This window comes from Megalobrama amblycephala, linkage group LG17, assembly GCF_018812025.1.
Source record: "Megalobrama amblycephala isolate DHTTF-2021 linkage group LG17, ASM1881202v1, whole genome shotgun sequence".
Lineage (NCBI taxonomy): Eukaryota > Metazoa > Chordata > Actinopteri > Cypriniformes > Xenocyprididae > Megalobrama > Megalobrama amblycephala.
In genome coordinates this window covers 19,952,198-19,971,683 of record NC_063060.1, presented here as the reverse complement: position 1 = coordinate 19,971,683, position 19,486 = coordinate 19,952,198, and the positions used below count along the sequence as shown (strand labels likewise).

General features: G+C 38.7%; 1 protein-coding gene across 15 annotated transcripts in view; it reads left to right on the top strand.

Moving 5' to 3' along the window:
* Nucleotides 1-19,486, top strand: part of kctd8 (potassium channel tetramerization domain containing 8) — a 60,890-nt gene that overhangs the window by 19,966 nt on the left and 21,438 nt on the right. The window contains exon 7 of one of the 15 annotated variants that reach the window (XR_007180883.1): nucleotides 1,070-1,102. The exons of 13 other annotated variants lie outside the window; for them this stretch is intronic. The gene's annotated coding sequence lies outside the window, so the exon portion shown is untranslated. Of the gene's footprint in view, nucleotides 1-1,069; nucleotides 1,103-17,769; nucleotides 19,101-19,486 lie in introns of those variants that run through there. One more of the 15 variants, XR_007180880.1, reaches the window with a different exon arrangement.

Genomic DNA, 19,486 nt, shown 5'->3' with positions numbered 1-19,486 from the left:
AACGACAGTGAGCACAACTGGAGCTACATGTGCAAAACTCTAACTACAGTCTGCACTACCAACAGTCACCTGAGCTAAACAGTTAACACATGGCTCAAAACAGGCTCAGTGCAGCCAAACACTGTGCACAACCCTCACTGAGATAACACACACTGTCACTCAGAACACACTGAGAGTAAAAACACTAGCATCAAACACCAACACAGAAAATAATTAATTAAAATAATTCTTTAAGGTATATGAAAATTAGCAGTTTGCTTCAATAGTCTGTAGTAATTTACGGAATTACAGTAATGAGTTTATATCATATATATATATATATATATATGTGTGTTCACTAACAAGTTTAAAACAAGACACCTGCTTAGCCTTTCAGCTGAAATTGCAATGTTTGAAAAGCACAAGGCTGAAATCTATTCTGTTTTGAATGTGTGGTTCACAGTTTTGACAGCAGTGTGTTAGCATTTGAACAAAGTGCTGTAAATCCACAGTGTTGTGCAGGTTGTGGTTAAAGTCATGGGATAAGTGTGTAGAGTTTTGAAAACTGTGTTCAAGCAATGAAAAACGAACTAGAGTTTGGTCCACATGAACTGCTGCTGTGCAGACTGTAGTTAGAGTTTTGCACGTGACTCCAGTTGTGCCCACTGTCGTTTAGCAATCGAAAAAAACTGTAATACTTTTTATATATGCTAAATATAAATTTATTTGTATAAAAGTATATTTATATTTTATAACATTTATATATTTTTATATAAAGCTTTTATAAAACCATTTTATGATAGGAAAAAAATCTGTGGTATTTATTTTAAAATTATCCTATTGAACTTAAACCTGACCTGCAGCTTTGCATTTTTTTTTATTTTTTATTTTTTTTTACATTTTTTTAATAGTTGAGGTTTGAGATTTTTTTTTTTCAAAGTATTTTTCTCATTTTATTTTTCATATTTATTTATTATAGCAATGGAGAAGATGTGCCTTTCTCTCTCTCTCTGTCTCTCTCTCTCTCTGTCTCTCTTTTTAAATTCTGGACACACCCCTGTCAGTTTATAATTTGCGTATGTGATTGCAGAGGCAGAAGTGACTGAGAGCCTGAAGAAAGAAGGTGAGAAGTAATAAGTGAGAGAGAATGAGGGACACAGAGAGTGTGTGTGTGTGTGTGTGTGTGTGTGTGTGTGTGTGTGTGTGTGTGTGTGTTGAGGGTGAGGCAGTGGAACGGTCACCGGCGGTGCCGACTGTAGCATGGCTGTCGTTCAGGCTTAGCGTGATGTGTGTCCGCCCCGCAGGAGCATCAGCGTTGGCTCCTTATCTCTGTCAGGATGCTAATCACAGCTCTGGAGGCTCAGTGGAAGGATGCGGACCTTCAACGTGCCAGAGGGGCTTACAGTACAAGTGTTACTAGTTGACAATAGCAGACCCCCCCTATTGTCATACAGGGTCAGTAACACATGATTAATAATGTTCACACAGATAAGCATCACTATAGAGTTGGGGATTTGAACTGTTTGGTGTGTAACTTGTGCTACGGAAATGAATGATTCCTGAGTCTTGTTGAGAAGAGGAGTACTGTTACTTTACCAAATGATCAGACTTAAAGGGGCCCTTGATCATGATTTCACTTTTTTAACATTCGTTAGTGTGTAATGTTGCTGTTTGAGCATAAACAGCATCTGCAAAGTTACGACGCTTGAAGTTCAAAGCAAAGTGAGATATTTTCTTCTACAGAAATTGCTTTTTAGGACTACATCAAATGGCTGGTAGGGACTATAACGAGCTTCTTCCCGGGTTGGTGACATCACAAACCCCAAAATTCTCCAGCTTTGTTGTTGTTGAGCAACCGAAGCGCAATCTGTTAAAGCTCCGCCCTCTTTTGGAAAGGGGGCCGGGAGCAGCAAATAATTTGCATTTAAAGGGACACACAAAAACGGTGTGTTTTTGCTCATACCCAAATAAGAGCAAATTTGACAAGCTATAATAAATGATCTGGGGGGTATTTTGAGCTGAAACTTCACAGACACATTCTGAGGACACCAGAGAATTATATTACATCTAGTGAAAAGGGGCATAATAGGTCCCCTTTAAGATTTTCACCCGACAGATGGGTGTATCTTAGACTTTCACTAAACAAGGGACCTGAGTCATTTACAAACCAGAATATCATATAGCTGTTTGGCTATAGGTTGTTTGCACATGACGTCATGGGGTGGTGCAAAATGCAGATGGAGGGCAGGAAGTGATTTTCTACATAGAGAAGCACTATGAAATGCCTATGTTTTGCGTCATTTATGGTTGCTCTAATTGAACAAACTGAGAAACCACAAGGAGCTTTTATGGTATACCAAAAGTTGTTGTTCATCAGGGGGGAAAATGCAAGAAACTGACTGAAAAATGCAGGAAAAAGTGGCTTGTAATCCTGCATTTGCGGTCAGGAGGAGCCGAGTCGGATAATGCTTGTGTGTGCAGTGACCGCTTTGTCAGAACTTAATACAAGTAGTATGCCTCCATAGCTTTGTATGCTTTCATTTGTTTCTAGAGTAGAAGGATGTTCTTAAGCGTAATTTTCCTTGGTATAACCTATGTTTTGGAAAACTTCACCTTAAGTGTTACACAGAGCGATTAGGTTCAGTCCAAGTCTTCTAACGAGACGTGATCAGCCCCTTTATATGATAACCATTTTAATTTAACCGTATATTCATATAAACATTGATCAAATTACATATGTAACGTCCTATCTGTATTTAAAAATAACATGTCCATGTCCAGTAGAATTTTATAATGGCAAAACCTGGGTCACTGTCATGAAACACTTAGCGGTTTGCCTCAGAGAATTGTTTAAGGGATTATATCAAAGACTTTATAAGCTACACCCTTAAGTCATTCCCATAGGTAAGGGGAAATCACGCCTTGAGTCTCATACTTAAGGGAAAAACCACAGCCGGGCACTGGAGAAGTTGTTTACCGAAATATATTCCAATTGACCCTTCGCAAAGACCTGCCCCCCTTAGTTACTGTTGCTTTGTCTGACAAGCCATGGCGCTGTCACGCCACACAGAGTGAAAAATACATCGCGGAGCAAAGAGGACACTGACAACACGTCGACAGACAAGATAGAGCAGGTTACTTATTAAGTCCCAGCTTTCAAATTGTGTATTTTTTTTAAAGATATTCGAACAATAAAAACCGTTTTGTGGCTCTTTAATGTGTCGTGACAGATTGCTGTAGTGCCTCAGCTCAAGCGACTCATGAACCGATCATCTCTTCTTACTAGTTAATTTATAGCATCAAATAAACATGAATGAACATGAGAAGGAATGTTGTTTAAAACACGGAAAGATGTAAATACACACCATTTTTTAAGTTCAAGTCCACCGAGGTTAATCTTCTAACTCCTGACTGCTTTGTCGGACAAAATGCCGGATTCGGCGTTATGATTGGTTAGAACGCTTGTCAATCAAACTCCTGGCAAAGGGTCAATTCAGTAGAAAAATCATTCCTCTTTATAAGGATCACTTCCAACATATGTTGTGATTTTCTGTTTATACCTCTCTTGTAATTGTGTCTAAACCAGTACATTAAGGACTTTCCTCCATCTTATCCATTCTGCTTTTCACTTCCTAACCTCCATCTGAATTTTGCGCGTCATCAGAATCATGTGATTGCAAACAATCTATTGGTTATCCATATCCTATAAAACAAAAGTTTTGCAAGTTATTGCACTTTGATGAAAGATTATGAAAAAAAAAATATTTTTTCTTTGGAAAAAATCCACAGATAAATTGTGCACAATAAGACCCGGAATATGTAGTAAGAAAGTTAACTGTTAACTGTTAAGTTAACTAAGTTTTGATTTCAAATTGACATTAAGTGAAAGACATTTACTGTGTCTGTGGACTCACACTGGTACGATTGTGATGATCTGTGGTTTAATATAGACCAGTGTTCAGATAAGCTGCGGGCTAAATTTGATCATGCATGTTTGCGCTTGTCAGTATGTTTATGTGTGGGTGTGTTGTGAATGCATGTGTGCGTATCTCCACACATCCTCATGCGGTGCTGCTGTTGTAATGCAAGTGTGCGGGTGGTTCACACTCTGTCGAAGGACAAATCAAACCTTTGATTGCAAAGCCACGATGGCCTTAACTCACTCGGAGGACGCAAATAAATCTCTGTCATCTGTCCGGCGTCAATCTCTTGGTGTCCTCCAAACCTCTGGATGAAGGAGCTGGAGCCAGTCAGTCATCTTATGAACCGCTGCTCTCAAGCAAAGTAAACAACCTCGAAAGAAAATTGCTTGGTCTGTTTTCATCTTTCTCTTTGATTTTTCATTATGGCCAAACTCCCCAGGCCGACAAAACAAACTGAAATGTAAAATTTTCATCTGATTCATGTAATTTGGTGCCTCTGCAGCACAGGAAATTGTGGAAAATACTGTAATTTTGACAGTGTTGTAGATGCGGAGTTACATCTCAAAGTTCACTGACCTCCATGGATGTTTTTTTAAAACTCAGAACAGCGTAACATCCAGTCGTACATGGCTGGTTAGATCGATGCATGTCTGTGTTAGTGAGAGAAGCAAAGAGACGGGGAAATGAGCAGGTCAAGGTTGAGTATATGGATCTGACCGGCATGAATATTTATACAAATCGAATCACATATTCAGCAAATATTAACAAGAGTTTAAACAGAGATTGTGAGGGACATATACAGTGGATACAGTAACCAGGGATGTATCTTTACGATCTGATGCTCAACGCCACAAATAACATTAATAGCATGAATAGACCACAGAAATTTAAAACTTAAAGGGTTAGTTCACCCAAAAATGAAAATTCTGTCATTTAGTTCTCACCGTTAGGTCGACCACAAGACTTTCGTTCATTTTCAGAACACAAATTAAGAAATTGTCGATGAAATCTGTGAGCCTTCTGGCCTCCGATAGACTGCAACACAATAACCACATTCAAGGCCCAGAAAGGTAGTAAAGTCATTGTTAAAATAGTCCATGTGGTTCAACCTTAATGTTATCAAGCGAGAGAATACTTTTTGGGCCATATTTACTGAACGGGGCAAATTAGCCAGAAGCGCAATTCCACAAAGGCGCTGATGGGAGTGGCAAGTTTTGCATGTGATCTACTGCTGATGCCCAAATTAAAGAACACAGACGCAGTCAAATAATTTACATAATGACCAGTGCAATCTACCAACAGCAGTGCAAATTAGCGTTGGGTCGCAAATAGGCAGAGCTGATGCTCATGAGGTGTGGGTTGACACAGGCGCAACTTGTTACATGTAATATACGGATAACATATTCTTCTGGCATTCCAAAGAAATTAATACGAGTGGAAAATATTTTCTCCCTTCTACCACATGCTCTTTGTTCTCTGCTGTGTCTCCTCCTAGCGATTGCAGCCATGTCGCGAAATGGGTTAAGCCATGCTTTTTTTGAGCGCTAAATAATGGCGCAAATACCAGTAAATTAACTAGTGCAAACATTAGTAAATCATGTTGCGTGATTCATTTAAATAATCTCCTTAATAAAATGAGCCAGCGTTCTGATGTAGAACCCGGAAGCGCTGTACTGTGTTTACAACGTCAACAGTATAGGAGACTGACATGGAAGAGAAGAAATTGTTGATGATGACTTTACTACCTTTCTGGGCCTTGAAAGTGGTAATTTTGTATGCAGTCTACATATTTTGAATATGTTTCCCAAATAATTTGTTTATAATCAGAATAATAGCTCTGTTGGACTGAAAAGCCTTCATGTAAACACCTCAATCCAATCAACAGGAACAAATGAAACATGTAAATGCTTGAATCCACCTATTTTCTTAATCAGATTCAATAATGCCATGATGCTTATGTTAACATATTTTCTTTATGTCATATGAACATTTATTTATGTCTCAAGTCTTACGAACTGGTCAGTGGATGAGGCATAATTTTTACTAAATTTACTAAATATTTGCTGCAAAAAAAAAAGCTTGTTAGACAAATGTCAGCCAAATGTCAGCTTTCTTCAAGGCAAAAACGTGGCAAAAATTATACTCGCTGTAGTTCACACCATTATCACCTGTCCGTCTCTTTTGTCCACTTTCAACCATTTCTGTCCTGATTTCTTCGAGGGGAGGGTCTATTGGCGGGTAAATGTATGGGCTTTTTCAGATCTTTCGATCTAATGGGCAAAATAAGATCACACAATTTACATATGAACGTGACCAGAGACGACGGAAAAACATACTGAGATCATCAGCTTCCATTTCTGCTCTGATAGCCTCAAAACCGGCTGAACGCTGTGTGTGTGTGTTAGAAATCAGGAATGGTGAGAGAACATTGTGCTTGGTACGTTTTTCCTCTTCAAACCAAACTTGGTTTTCAGCCGACCAGGTTTAAATTCCTTCTGGCAAGTGCATTTCAGATAATCTTTACGCATTAGGTCAATAGGTGGAGAGTAGCCGGTCTTTTGTGGCTGTTCAAACACATTCAACCACATGAGCGTTTCCACTACGAAAGCAATCTGGTCAAATGCGTTCTTGACTACATCTGGAAGTGGACAAGCTCAAAACCTGTATTTAGTGTTGTCCACTTGTGATCCGATCAACCAAAATGCAACTTAAAGGATTAGTTCACTTTAAAATGAAAATGACCCCAAGCTTTACTTACCCTTAAGGCCATGTGTCCACAAGAGCATTTTTAGCCAGCTGAAAACGCTAGGCGCTCTGCTTAAAACGCCCGTCTGTGAGTGCTTGAGAGCGCTTCAGCAGCACAGCGTTTTTTTCCGTTGAGACGCTTTGTTGCTATGATACGGAATATCTGCGGCACTGTTACTTATAAATGATTTTGCAGGTATTTTGTTTCAGACTTACAATGTTGACACAATGTGAAATTACTTTGCTATGTATTTTCGGAGAGCAGCAATATTATTTTCTCATCCATTTTGTTCCGTTCTCTGTTTGCTGATGTTGTTGTACAGCAAGAATGTTGTGACGGTTGGCCGGTGTAGTATTTGTCCTGCCCCTCCTCCACTCTGATTGGACAGCTGGCTAAAAAGTGACAGTGATGAGCGCAGCATTTTACTCAAAGTTGAATGTTCTTCAACTCGAGGCGACCAGTAAAAAACGCCGAGCTCTCAGCGCTTGAGCGTGAAAAAGACGCTCAGCGCCTCGTTACGCTCCTGGCGTTTAAAAAACGCGGCGCTCCCATTGAAAACAATTGAAAAAGTATGCTAGCAGCTGGAAAAAATGCTCTGGTGTACACACGGCCTAAGCCATCCTAGGTGTATATGACTTTCTTCTTTCTGATGAACACAATCGGAGGTATATTAATAAATATTTGGATGCATCTAAGCTTTATAATGGCAGTGAACGGGACCAACGAGTATGAAGCCCAAGAAAGTGCATCCATCCATTATAAATGTACTCCACACCGCTCCGGGGGTTACTAAAGGCCTTCTGAAGTGAAGCGATAAGTTTGTGTAAGAAAAATATCCATATTTAACAAGTTATAAAGTAAAATATCTAACTTCCGCCAGACCGCCTTCCAACTTAAAAAGAAAGTGTAAAACTCTTGCAGTTCAAAACGCTTACACTATGTCCTACGCCTTCCATATTCAAATTACAAAAAAAAAAAAAAAAAAGGGAACTGACGTTAATTGCTCTTTTTCTGTATGTTGAATATGGAAAGCATAGGATGTAGCATAAGCGTTTTGAACTGTGAGAGTTTTACACTTCCTTCATAAATTGAATATGGAAGGCAGTGAATACCCTGTCAGGATATTTATTAATATCCACAAGTCATGCAGCAGCACTTTTGTGGAAGGTCAGGAAAGTAAAGGGCAATTAAGGGCACGAAAACTGTTTATTGTATTGTGATATTATTAACTAATAACTGTACTAAACTGAAATGTTGTCCCTGAGCGCCGTAAGGACATCTCTCATAAAGATTTGCAACTTTACTATGTAAACAATGATCCAAAAAACACTTAGCCTCTTCACTTATTAGCACACAAAATACCATTGTGCATGCTACTTCCGCCGCCTCACCGGAAGTTGTACCCAGGTTCTTTTTTACAGTAGCGCCCCGCGGAAACAGATGGATACCTCCGACTGTGTTCATCAGAAAGAAGAAAGTCATATTCACCTATGATGGCTTGAGTGTGAGTAAAGCTTGGGGTAGTTTTGAAAGGACATGAGGGTGAGTAAATGACAGAATTTTAATTTTGGAGGAACTATTATCTTTTCGCCCATAGGGAAATGGTTTAACAAGTGATTTCTCATGTAAACATCTTGTTAAGAGACACAAATCAAAAAATTGCACAGTGAATATTTCTTAAACTTTTTAATCTCTGTTTTTTTTTCTGCAAAAGCAATGAGGCTAGACTAAAAGCAAATGGAGTTATTGTTTGAGTCTCTTGCAGCTTAGGTTGTTTCTGCTGAGATGCATGTATGTTTCTTCTCTGGTGTTTCAAAGGAGATCTCAACAATGTCTTCGCAGTGTGCATGTACTCTTAGGCTGCATTTACACTGCAAGTCTTAATGCACAGATCTGATCTTTTGACCATATCCGATTTTTTTTGGCAGTCTGTTTACATTCACTTAAGACGCGACTGATATCCGATATCTGTGTTTACTTTAATTCCCGCCCAAAATCATTGTCATTGATAGTTTTACATGCAAATGGTAGACCCTCAGGTTTTGAATTAGGGATGTCCCGATCACGTTTTTTTGCCCTCGAGTCCGAGTCATTTGATTTTGAGTATCTACTGATACCGAGTCCCGATCGAATACTTCTATAATACATAAAAAAGAATAAAGAAGCGCGAAAAAACAGATCCAGGAACAGTGCTTTTCAGGTTTTTCAGGTATCTAACAGTAGTTTTCACGTACAGAAAATGGATAAAGTAACCAAATATAAAATATCACTGCATATTATCTTTACTGTATAAAATAAATAAAGATTAATCATTATTGAAGTTACAAAAACTATTCAGTCAAGAGCAGTGAGTGATTTCTTTGTTATTTGTTGTTTGATTTAACATTAAAAACAGGCAGCAGGAATAGTTTTTTTCCCTATAAGACATGCACGATCCAGTACATATACTGTTACACATGCGCTGTCTTTCTCGACTAATATACGTTCACTTAAGACATAACCGACTATGTTTGCTAGGATACTCGCTAAGACGGGCATGTTGACATAATTTTTTGTATGAATTTGTCCGCTGAAGCGCAAGACTTGAAAGAGAACTCAGTATTTGCGCGCTGACTGAAATAAGCGTGTGCGCGCTTCGGATGAGCGCACACAAATCTTCTCACAGCGCGTGCGAGTTCTCTTTCGCGTCTTGTTCTTGAAGGTTTAAATCAGGCTTAAATGAGTTTAGTTTAAACACAGATAGCAACATGTGCTGTTCAGGTCTCACCTGCGCTTGCGTACTATCAACACCCGGGTGATGACGGCGTAAATGACTGGACATTAGAGCAGATGGCACGCGCAGTTAACAGTTTACAAAGAGTAACTGTTTTGTCCACTCTTTCTGATTATCGTTGTTGTAACGTTTTGCGCATCAATCGACTGAAACATACATTATCTGAACTCTGTCTGTCTGTTTTCCACGATGCTATTTTAAACAAACCATATTAACCAATAGATGCGTCGTCATTCGAGATGGACCGCGGTGCAAGTGCGTACCGAACCGCAAGTGGAGAACCGTACGGTTCGATTTTTTACCGAGAACAGTTGCACCCCTAATACATATCCGAGTCCTGATCGGGAGGTAACGTCCGATTCCGATCGAGTCTGAAACCATGTGATCGGGCCCGATTTCCGATCGCGTGATCGGATCTGGACATCCCTATTTTGAATGGCCTTTTTTAATGCTATTAAAATTATTTATATATTTCATGGCCATGATTACCTGCCAAAATGGATAAGTTAACAGCTGTCTGTGTCACGGATGCTTTGCAGCGCAAAATATGACGATAAATTTGGACTGGAAAATAAATGTAATTTGTGTTTAAAGTATAATAAAGTAGCAGGTAAGATTACATTTATTTCAAATATAATGATAATAACAAGAGAGAGAGCGCACACGCGTGAGAGAGAGAGTAGCCTACCCAGTGAAGCTTTTGGTTTATTAAAAAAAAAAAAATGGCGGACTCTTTTAAATTAACTGGCAGAGGGTGAAATTCAGCTGCTGAGTGTGTGTGTGTGGACACAATTTCTTTCAAGGAAAATATAGATAGACTTCCCACCTCAATAATAAAGCTGCAAATTTTTAGTGCGAGTGCATACAGACACGTCTGCTTCATAATACAACATAAAAGCTAACTTTTAGTGAGCAAACATGCCGCCCTCGCCTTGTGGTGGCTTGGAATTCCAAGGGGAGTCGGATATGCGTGTTTAGACGTAGGTTGCATGTCCAGCTGATCGGATGTGAAAAAAATCTGATCTCGTGCGGATTTTTGTGTTTACACGTGTCAGATGTGAGCAAAAAATCTGATTTTTTTGTGCCAGTGTAAATGCAGTCATACTGTAGTAATCATTTACATTGTCTTTTTATTTCTTCTATGGATTTTTAGGTTTTAGGTTTTTTCCCTATCTATCTATTCCAACTCATCCAACTTTCACAATTTGTATTTGTGCACTAAAGTAATTTCAGGCACTGTGCATATTTTTATGTCTCTTAACTAGACTGCTTCCTCACATGACCAAATGCTTATGATGTACCATTGCTCACTTATAGGTTGATTTGGATAAATGCATCTGCCAAATGAATAAATGTAAATGTGAAGATGTACCCATTTTACTTGTCAAACAGACTTGTTTTACAAAAAAAAAAAAAAAAAAAAAAAACATTTATAATCCCAAACCTGATTGTCAAGTTTGAAAACCATTTGAAAAACAGCAGCCACAATGTCCATCTTGATTTATAGGCAAATAATATAGTGTAATTAGAAAACGAGAAAGCCCACCAAAGCTCCATTACGGCCGCTCGTTTGTCTTTGTCAAAGCACAGGGTTGTTGTGGTGTGTAAACACTGATGATGTTCTGTCATTGTGTTTGGATGGTTTGAATGGTTTTGTCACATCATGTAAACAAATTACTGCTGGGGTTGAAAGATTACACTCACTAAATTACTTGAGCATGAATACATACTGTGAAAGGATGACAAAATTAAGGAGAAGAATAGCTGCATATTCATTATCAGGATGAGAGTAGTTACATCTTTTGTTGCTCTTTGCTTTTTTTGGTTGCTTTATTGGTGTTATTTCTTTGCTCTGAAAAATATGGAAGCCATTTTCTGCCTGATTTGATTATTGTGACTTTTGGTCTGGTTTTAATACAATTCTTTAAAAAAAACAATTATTAAAAATTAATTGTAACCATTGTAAAAGCAGTTCAAAACAATATGCCTCTTATGTTATAACAAAAGTATGAGTTTACAAAAACAGATTACAAAAATAAAACATAAATATAAGATAAAACAGTATTTAACAAATATTTTAATGTTTTCATTATGTTTTCATCTGTTTATACAGATTTATACAGAAAATACAACTTTTTAACGTAACTATTTTTAAATATTATTTTGCATTTTAGACACATTTTAAGCACAGATTAAGTTACAAGTGTATTATTATTCATTTTATTTTTTTATTATTATTTTTTTCATATCTGAGTGTACCTGCACCACATGATATAGCCTAGTTACGATGCTTGTGTGGAAATTGTTGGGATGTTTAAAATTGTGCAAAAAATCCTGCACCCTGTTGAGGCCCTGTTATAAAACACATACAAACAGTATTACTTTAATTTAACATGAATAGTTAGTATGTTACTACCTTTAAACCGTTAACAATGTTTCTTTTTATAACTGATGGTATGGCACTCTGCTCTGGTCTAGGTTATGTTATTAATGATGTAGCGGCATACGCATGACAAAGTGTAGCTGCACAGCCCTCTCTGTTGGTGAATATAATCACTACATGATTGCTCTAATAACCAACAGGCTGCTGTATGTTGGTCGGGCTTTTTTGCAGTGTATTTGCGGGTTGTTTTGAACAAGCTGGAAAACAGACATTTCCAGGGACAGAATACCAAAAACCATGACTGTCCCCAGAAAATGGAGACATCTGGTCTATTATATCCTAATTTCTATCATAACAACTCTCTGAAGATTTTTAGCATGGTAATGGATATGACAGTGTTATTGTATATGTAATGTTATTGTTGCTGCTGCTGCAGACCAAGTACAAGAACTTCTGCCAATAAACGCTGATACGCTGCTGTGCGTATGTAAGACATACTGCTGATGCACAAATAGTATATATATATATATATATATATATATATATATATATATATATATATATATATATATATATAAAATTACCCATAGCAGATCTATACAGGTGGAGCTGGGGAAAGTGGAGGGTTTCAGAGGAACAGCACGCTGCTATAGTGATATAATTTAAATTATTTGAGCAGCAAGTTGATTGTGTCACAGATCCCTTGTTCCCCTGGACTCCATTTCCCATGATCCTCCCGTTCTCCACACCTGCACTCACTTCCCTCGTCATCTCCCCATCATCACGGATCACCTGCACCTGGACTCTATTGTCAGCACTCCCTTTATATTGCACTCACTCCATTCACTCATTGTCCGTTCTCTGTTTTTCTGTGAAACTATCAATTTAATTTTGTGTTTAAATGGCTCCAAATTCTTCGTCGACAAGGTTCAGGATGAGTGTTTGTCTCCAGTCCATCCAGAAACACGGTTGGCCGGGCCAGTCAGTCAGTCTCCGTCTTCCTTCGCATGCCCCTCCAGCGAACTTCCTGCCTGTTCAATGCTGGACCCACACTCCTCTGCTGGGTCCAGAAAGCGGAGGAGGAAGAAGAAAGCAGCTCCAGCCCTCTCCGAGCACGCTCCAGCCCTCTCCGAGCACACTCCAGCCCTCCACGAGCCTTCCAATGATGCTGCTTGGCTGATAGACTTTTGGACAGAGCCAGCTTCTCCAGTCTCCGCCGAGCCAAGTTCTCCAGTCTCCGCCGAGCCAAGTTCTCCAGCCGCCGCCGAGCCCTCAGCTCCAGCCGCCGCCGAGCCAGCCGCTTCAGCCCGTCACGAGCACGCTCCTATGATGAACTTTGTTATAAAAGTCTCCAGCCCTAGGACTGTTTACCCTCCCTGCCTCCCTCTCCCACCTCCTTCCATTTGTGTCTATACTGCACCTCCACCTCAAACCCCCTCGTCCAGATCTCCACCTCAGACCTCTGGGCGATTACCTACACCCTGGCTCCAACCTCCCTCGACTCCACCATGGTCCATCAGCCCACCAGTCTCACCAGTCTCCATCCTGCCCCCGTTCACACCTTGGTCACTCGTCAGCCTGCCTTCACTTCTGGACTGCACTCCTCCGTCTCCACTCCGTCCCTCCGTTCCAGTTGGCTTCCTCACTCCCCCTGGTGTTCACTTTGTTGTATGTCGTCTGTCTTCAACTGCGGCCTTCTGGAGCCCTGGCTGCGCTTCGGTCGGCGGAGCCGTCGGTTTCGCCATCTCCCGCCGGTCCTTCAGCGCCTCCTGGGCTCGATGGCATCAAGGCCTCGGTAAAGGCTCCTGACCCGCCATGGCTTTTGAGCCTGCCCTGGAGACCTCCACTCCAGTCTGCTCCTCCCCCTGCTCCGGCTTGAGGTCTCCAGGGCACCCACCCCCCTCCCGGTTGTTCCATCTACGGCGCGAGGACGTGCCTACCGGGAGGGGGAGGTACTGTCACAGATCCCTTGTTCCCCTGGACTCCATTTCCCATGATCCTCCCGTTCTCCACACCTGCACTCACTTCCCTCGTCATCTCCCCATCATCACGGATCACCTGCACCTGGACTCTATTGTCAGCACTCCCTTTATATTGCACTCACTCCATTCACTCCTTGTCCGTTCTCTGTTTAAGTTAAGTGTATGTTGTGTGAACTCTGCCTTTGTTAATTAAAATACTGTCTGTTATTGTGGAAATCCGTATCCGCCTCATCTCTCTACCAACACACGTAACACATTGGCTGCAGATGTGACATGAACCATTCAGCTTGTGCCAAGCAGTTAACGCAACGCCACAGTTTGCGCCATCTAGAGTTTCATGACAAAACTAGGAATACATTTTATTTTGTTTACAATTGCACATTTATTTAAAGTAACTAGGACTTATTTCTCAATTGCAAATTTTTCACAATGGGATGTTTAAATAAAATTATTTTAAATTTTATCTCACAATTACATTTTTATTTTTATTTTTTTACCCTGAGATGAAAACAGGCTTCCAAAGGAAATAAACTTCCAGTAAAGTTTCTACATTTCAAACCTTGAACTTGCTAGGGCAGATACTGTGACTTTTATCTAGCAGTTTGAGAAAACCCACTCAAGTTTCATCCATCTGCCGGTCAACTTATAAAAGCTCTCTCCATTTCTAATCCTCAGGGTGAATAAGAATATTCAGAATGAAAGAAATGGAAAAAGAAAGTGCTCTGACAAAAGAGCAGATGATAAGGTACGCCCTGCTGCCCTACTGTGTTCTTCTCTCAATGGAGGGGCCATAAATGGTCTAAAAAGGACATTGTGCTGTAAAATTGCAACAAATTCAACTCGGTTTTTTTAATATACAGTAGGGTTTTCTCACGGTGTATGTCTGTAGGAATTCAACTGTACTTCAGAACTGGGTTATGATATTTCTGCAGTATGATGTTAATGATGTCTAGTACTACAGCTTTAGAAGACTTTGTAAGTAAGGAGTAAAGACATTTTATTCTGCATGCACACTGAATGGTTGTTGATGCATTCTTCAAACAATTAAAGAACTAACACATTTTTGTAGAAAATACAGAACTAAATGTTTGCATTTTCTTAAATTAAGGTGTATGAGGTTTTTAATGAAGTTTAATGAAAAGTGTATGAGTGGTGCTTACACAATTCAAGTCACATGTGGTTACCAGGAGGTTCTGAGTAGTTGCTATGGTGTTGCTAGGTGGTTTCTCGGGTGTTCTGGGTGGTTTCTTACTGGTCTATAGATATGGAGTTTTCAGCTGTTTTATCATATGCTGTGTGAAATCCATTTGTCTGATCAATTAGAGAAGTAATAGCACACCTATCTGCACAATATTAGGTATTTTTTATAGCACAGACCATGGGATAAGTTACATACTGAAGTTTAATATTAAGCACCACTAATTACAGCTCCACTTTTAAAATCTGATTGCATGAGCCACATTCCAAGCTGTTGTAAAACAGCCAATATGTGCATGGATATGACTTCACAACTGTTGATTTCTATATTAATGTGGCACAAGCAGTGTTGGACACTTTACTTTAAAAAAGTAATTAGTTATAGTTACTAGTTACTTCTCACAAATAGTAACGGAGTTAGTAACGGAGTTACATCCTTATAAAAGTAACTAATTACCAGGGAAAGTAACTATTGCGTTACATTAAAAAAAAAAAAAAAAAAAAAAAAAAAATATATATATATATATATATATATGTCAAATAACTTGAATGCCCCCATTATTAAATATAAGTCTAAGAATAAATAATTCTTGATGCTTATGAAATTTCTCTGTACTGTACAATACGTGTTGGTATCCATCAGTGATGCGCGGGTCAATGTATAAACAACCCGCACCCGACCGACGTTTTCAACTAACCCGCCCGCAACTCGGACCGCAAAAAAAAAAAAAGGAAAATATTGTACCCGACCCGCTTCCTGACCCACATTTTTTTAAAGTAGTAAATGCTCATTGTAGCGTCATTGGGCCATAGACGTAAGAACTAGGGGTGCGTCTCTCCCCCGACTTTCCCAACAAAAATCCCGCCCCCTCTCAGAAAATACATAAAACTGACATTACTGAGCTATTTGCATTTAAAAGTAGCCTATTAAAATGGCATTGCTCAGTTCAACGTGTTGGGAAATCGGGCATTTTGTCCCACGTCAGCATTTATTCAAAAGTTAATAACGCTCAACATTCAAAAAGTAAATAAGGATTTCCCACTTGTATTAGTAGGCTTAGGCTATTTCGCCACGTGAATGCCCAATTGAAGCTCTCACAAGCACAAAATGCAGGGATAGAATATGTTAATAAAGTATTTATTAACACATTTTAGATGAACAAAAACAGGTAGGCTAAGCCATAGACTGAGGCTACAATATCCATAAATAAATGTTCACAAATACCCATGAAAGTAAAACTGAAACCTTTAGTAAGTAAAACTGTTTTACTTGCTAACTTACTAACTGTTTTACTTTAAAAATTAGTTTTACTTTTTACTAATTTTACTTTAAAATTACAAAGGTTTAATTGGCATCTTTATTTCAAATGACCCGACCGACCGCGACCCGAATATCATTAAAAATATTTTTGGATGACTCGTAACCGTGGGTGACCGCGGGTGACCGCAGGCACCCGCTCATTTTGGATCAACCCGCGCATCACTGGTAGCCATTAAAGAAAATGTAGTTTCATATATATGTTTAAATAGTCCTATGTTATGTTTTAAATTCATTTGCTTGATTATGAAAAGTGAACAGCATGAGTAGATTCATCATAAGATGTGCAATATATCAGGAGTCATGGACTGGGTCAGATGTGATTTTGACCACTTCATTAAGTTTTGTTTTATAGAAAGCCTCTCTTTAAAGTGAATTTCATTTTGTAAAAATTGTATCTTAATTTTAATCAATGTTTCATCAACCAATTGCCTGAATTTAATAAATAAGAAGCAAATATAGCAAACAATATAATCATGGATGCGCGGTCATTCGATCATAGGCTACTCTGATTATGTAGCCTAATCCGAATGAAATGTACATTCTCTCTCTAGGCGTGTCCAGTATGCAGAGATGATGAGAGTCAGCAATGTCAACATCTTAGCAGCCGACACTGATTCAGAAAACATTGCTTTATTAATAAACAATTACAATGTCTCCTTGCTGTTTTTTTGTCATATTCATAATCATAACTTTTGCCGGTTCTTTATGGCAAGCGTTATGCGTGCGCTTGAGTGCATAGCCTATATTACATAAATGCTCATTATTAGTTTATTCTCTCCAGTATTTAAGAAATTAAATTAATATGAATGTGATTAGTCAACTAATGACTTAAATGAACAACTACTAGTCGACTAGAAAAACTCATTTCACATATTTTCGATCCAGCATGTCACAAAGGGTATTCTGGATTGAGCTTGCGCTCAGCTCGCATGCTCTGACACACACACACACACACACACACAGACAGAGCATCGTACATTATTATCAGTTTAAAATTATATTTCTGTATGACTAACCGCAGCACACACCAGAGAAAAATCTTTGCAGGTCCTATGAGAGAGAGCTTACTCAGATGAAAACTGCTTCAGTGAGCTCAATTATAGTAACGCAGCATTTTTTTTTTGCCAGTAACGGTAACGCCGTTGTAACAGGAGAAAAAGTAATTTGTTTGATTGCTCGTTACTGAAAAAAGTATTCCCATCACTGGGCACAAGTAGCATAAAGTTAGACTAATGATCTATATTACTTGGCAAAATCAAGAATACGTGCTTAGTGCAAAGTGACTGATGGAGCATTTAATTTGCATGGAATCAAAGCCTCAAACCTAAAATTTAACTTTTCTTTTGCTTCCTTGCAAGTGTTGATATTTAATTCTGCCAATGCAAATCTTGATGTTTATGTCTTTATATTATATTTCTGCATGACTGTTTTTTGTCTCTTTTTTTTTTCTTTTTTTTTTACACAGGATTTTCACGCACTTCCACCATTTTCACCAAACTTGTACCATTGGTTGAACCAGAAGTAGAGATGTCGGGTTAAGGTTAGGGTTAGTTAAAGTGTTTAAATTTAGACAAAAATTAAACACATCATTTTAACATTGGTATTTTTTATCATAATGCTGTTGCTGAAACTGTATTAAAGAAAATATTTTGCCACTAATGCATCATGCCTAACAGTTTCTCTGCTTTTTGTACTTTATTTACTGATTATTTCACATTTAACAGCCATTTACAAACAGCAGACACAATATCTGTCTTGATTTATAGCTGTATAATATAATGTAATTAGAAACAAAGAAAGCCCAGCAAAGCTCCATTACGGCTCCCTTGCAAGCAGTGATTCTGGTGATGTTAAAGTCCTGATATTTATGTCTTGTTTATTTTATATTTCTGCACAACAAAAGTAATGAATGTTTTCCAGACAGGTTTTTCATGCACTTACCCTTATTATTGCTTAGGCAATATATTTAACCACTGTTCATCATGCCTAACAATAATGCACAGCCTTTTGTACTTTATTTACACATTAGAGTGGTCCATTGGGATGCAGGTTCGTGTCATGTCCTGATCTCATTCCCCACATCCTCTCCTTTCTAGTCTACCTCTTCTACACTTTCAATTATAGGCATAGCCCATAAATGACAATGAGAAAGAAAGGTTTTATAAGAAAGGCAGCCGAGCTCCTCCCGCTGGTTCTAATTAACAGAACAGAGATAAGAAGCACCGCCTCTCTTTCAGCCCACTGGCTAAATTGTAAAAAGCTTCTGGGCAGAAATAAATTTGCTCAATTGAAGTCATTTGGGAAAGAAAAGGAACCTCACACAGAGAAAAGGACAGTCTTCACCTACCATTTAGTTCTAATCTGTTTTGTATGTCCACTCCATGAAACGTTCACAATCACTTCATGGTCAGAATGTAAAAACTTTCTCGAAACGATAATGGAATGTCATTCCAGTGGAAAGTTACTGCTGCAGATCTCACAAAAGAACATTTTCTCTCGGGGTAGAAGATATGGCATGACCATCACTCATTTATCTGACTACCGCAGGCCTCTATCTCATCTTTAAGTAAAGAAGAACCAGGCTGTTGAAACATATGTAATGCTTTCAGTTTCATATCTGAGGCGCTAGATAGGGCCGCACTATCTTTTCCCTGGAAATACTCAATCGTTGTATGTTCTTGCCAAGGTGAAGAATGAGATGGGGAGAATCTGCTGCTCCTGCTGTTTATTACTGACTCAACAAGACCTTGACTTGTTTTGGGTGGTTTGTGGATTTTATTGGCTTGGAAGAATGTATGCAAGGTCAAAATTTTGCATGGATATTTATCTTAAAAAATAAATATCTGAAGTAAAAATGTTATTTCTCTTCTTTTATGCATTTCGCTGCTGTTGTACTTTAAACTTGCCATTGTGCACTATGAATATCGGTGGCTCTTATAACAAATTGCATGTGATGTTCCTCATTTGTAAGTTGCTCTGGATAAAAGCATCTGCTAAATGAATAAATGTGCATGTAAAATGTGAAGTAGCACAGAATTAATGGAATGAATGTCCTCAAACAAACAGATTGACATAAGATGTGCACAGTACAATCCTGTGATCTAGATCTAAAGTCATTAGCATTAAGTTAAAAGGTTTAACTCAAACACTTTGGCCTGGTTTCACAGACAAGGCTTAGATTA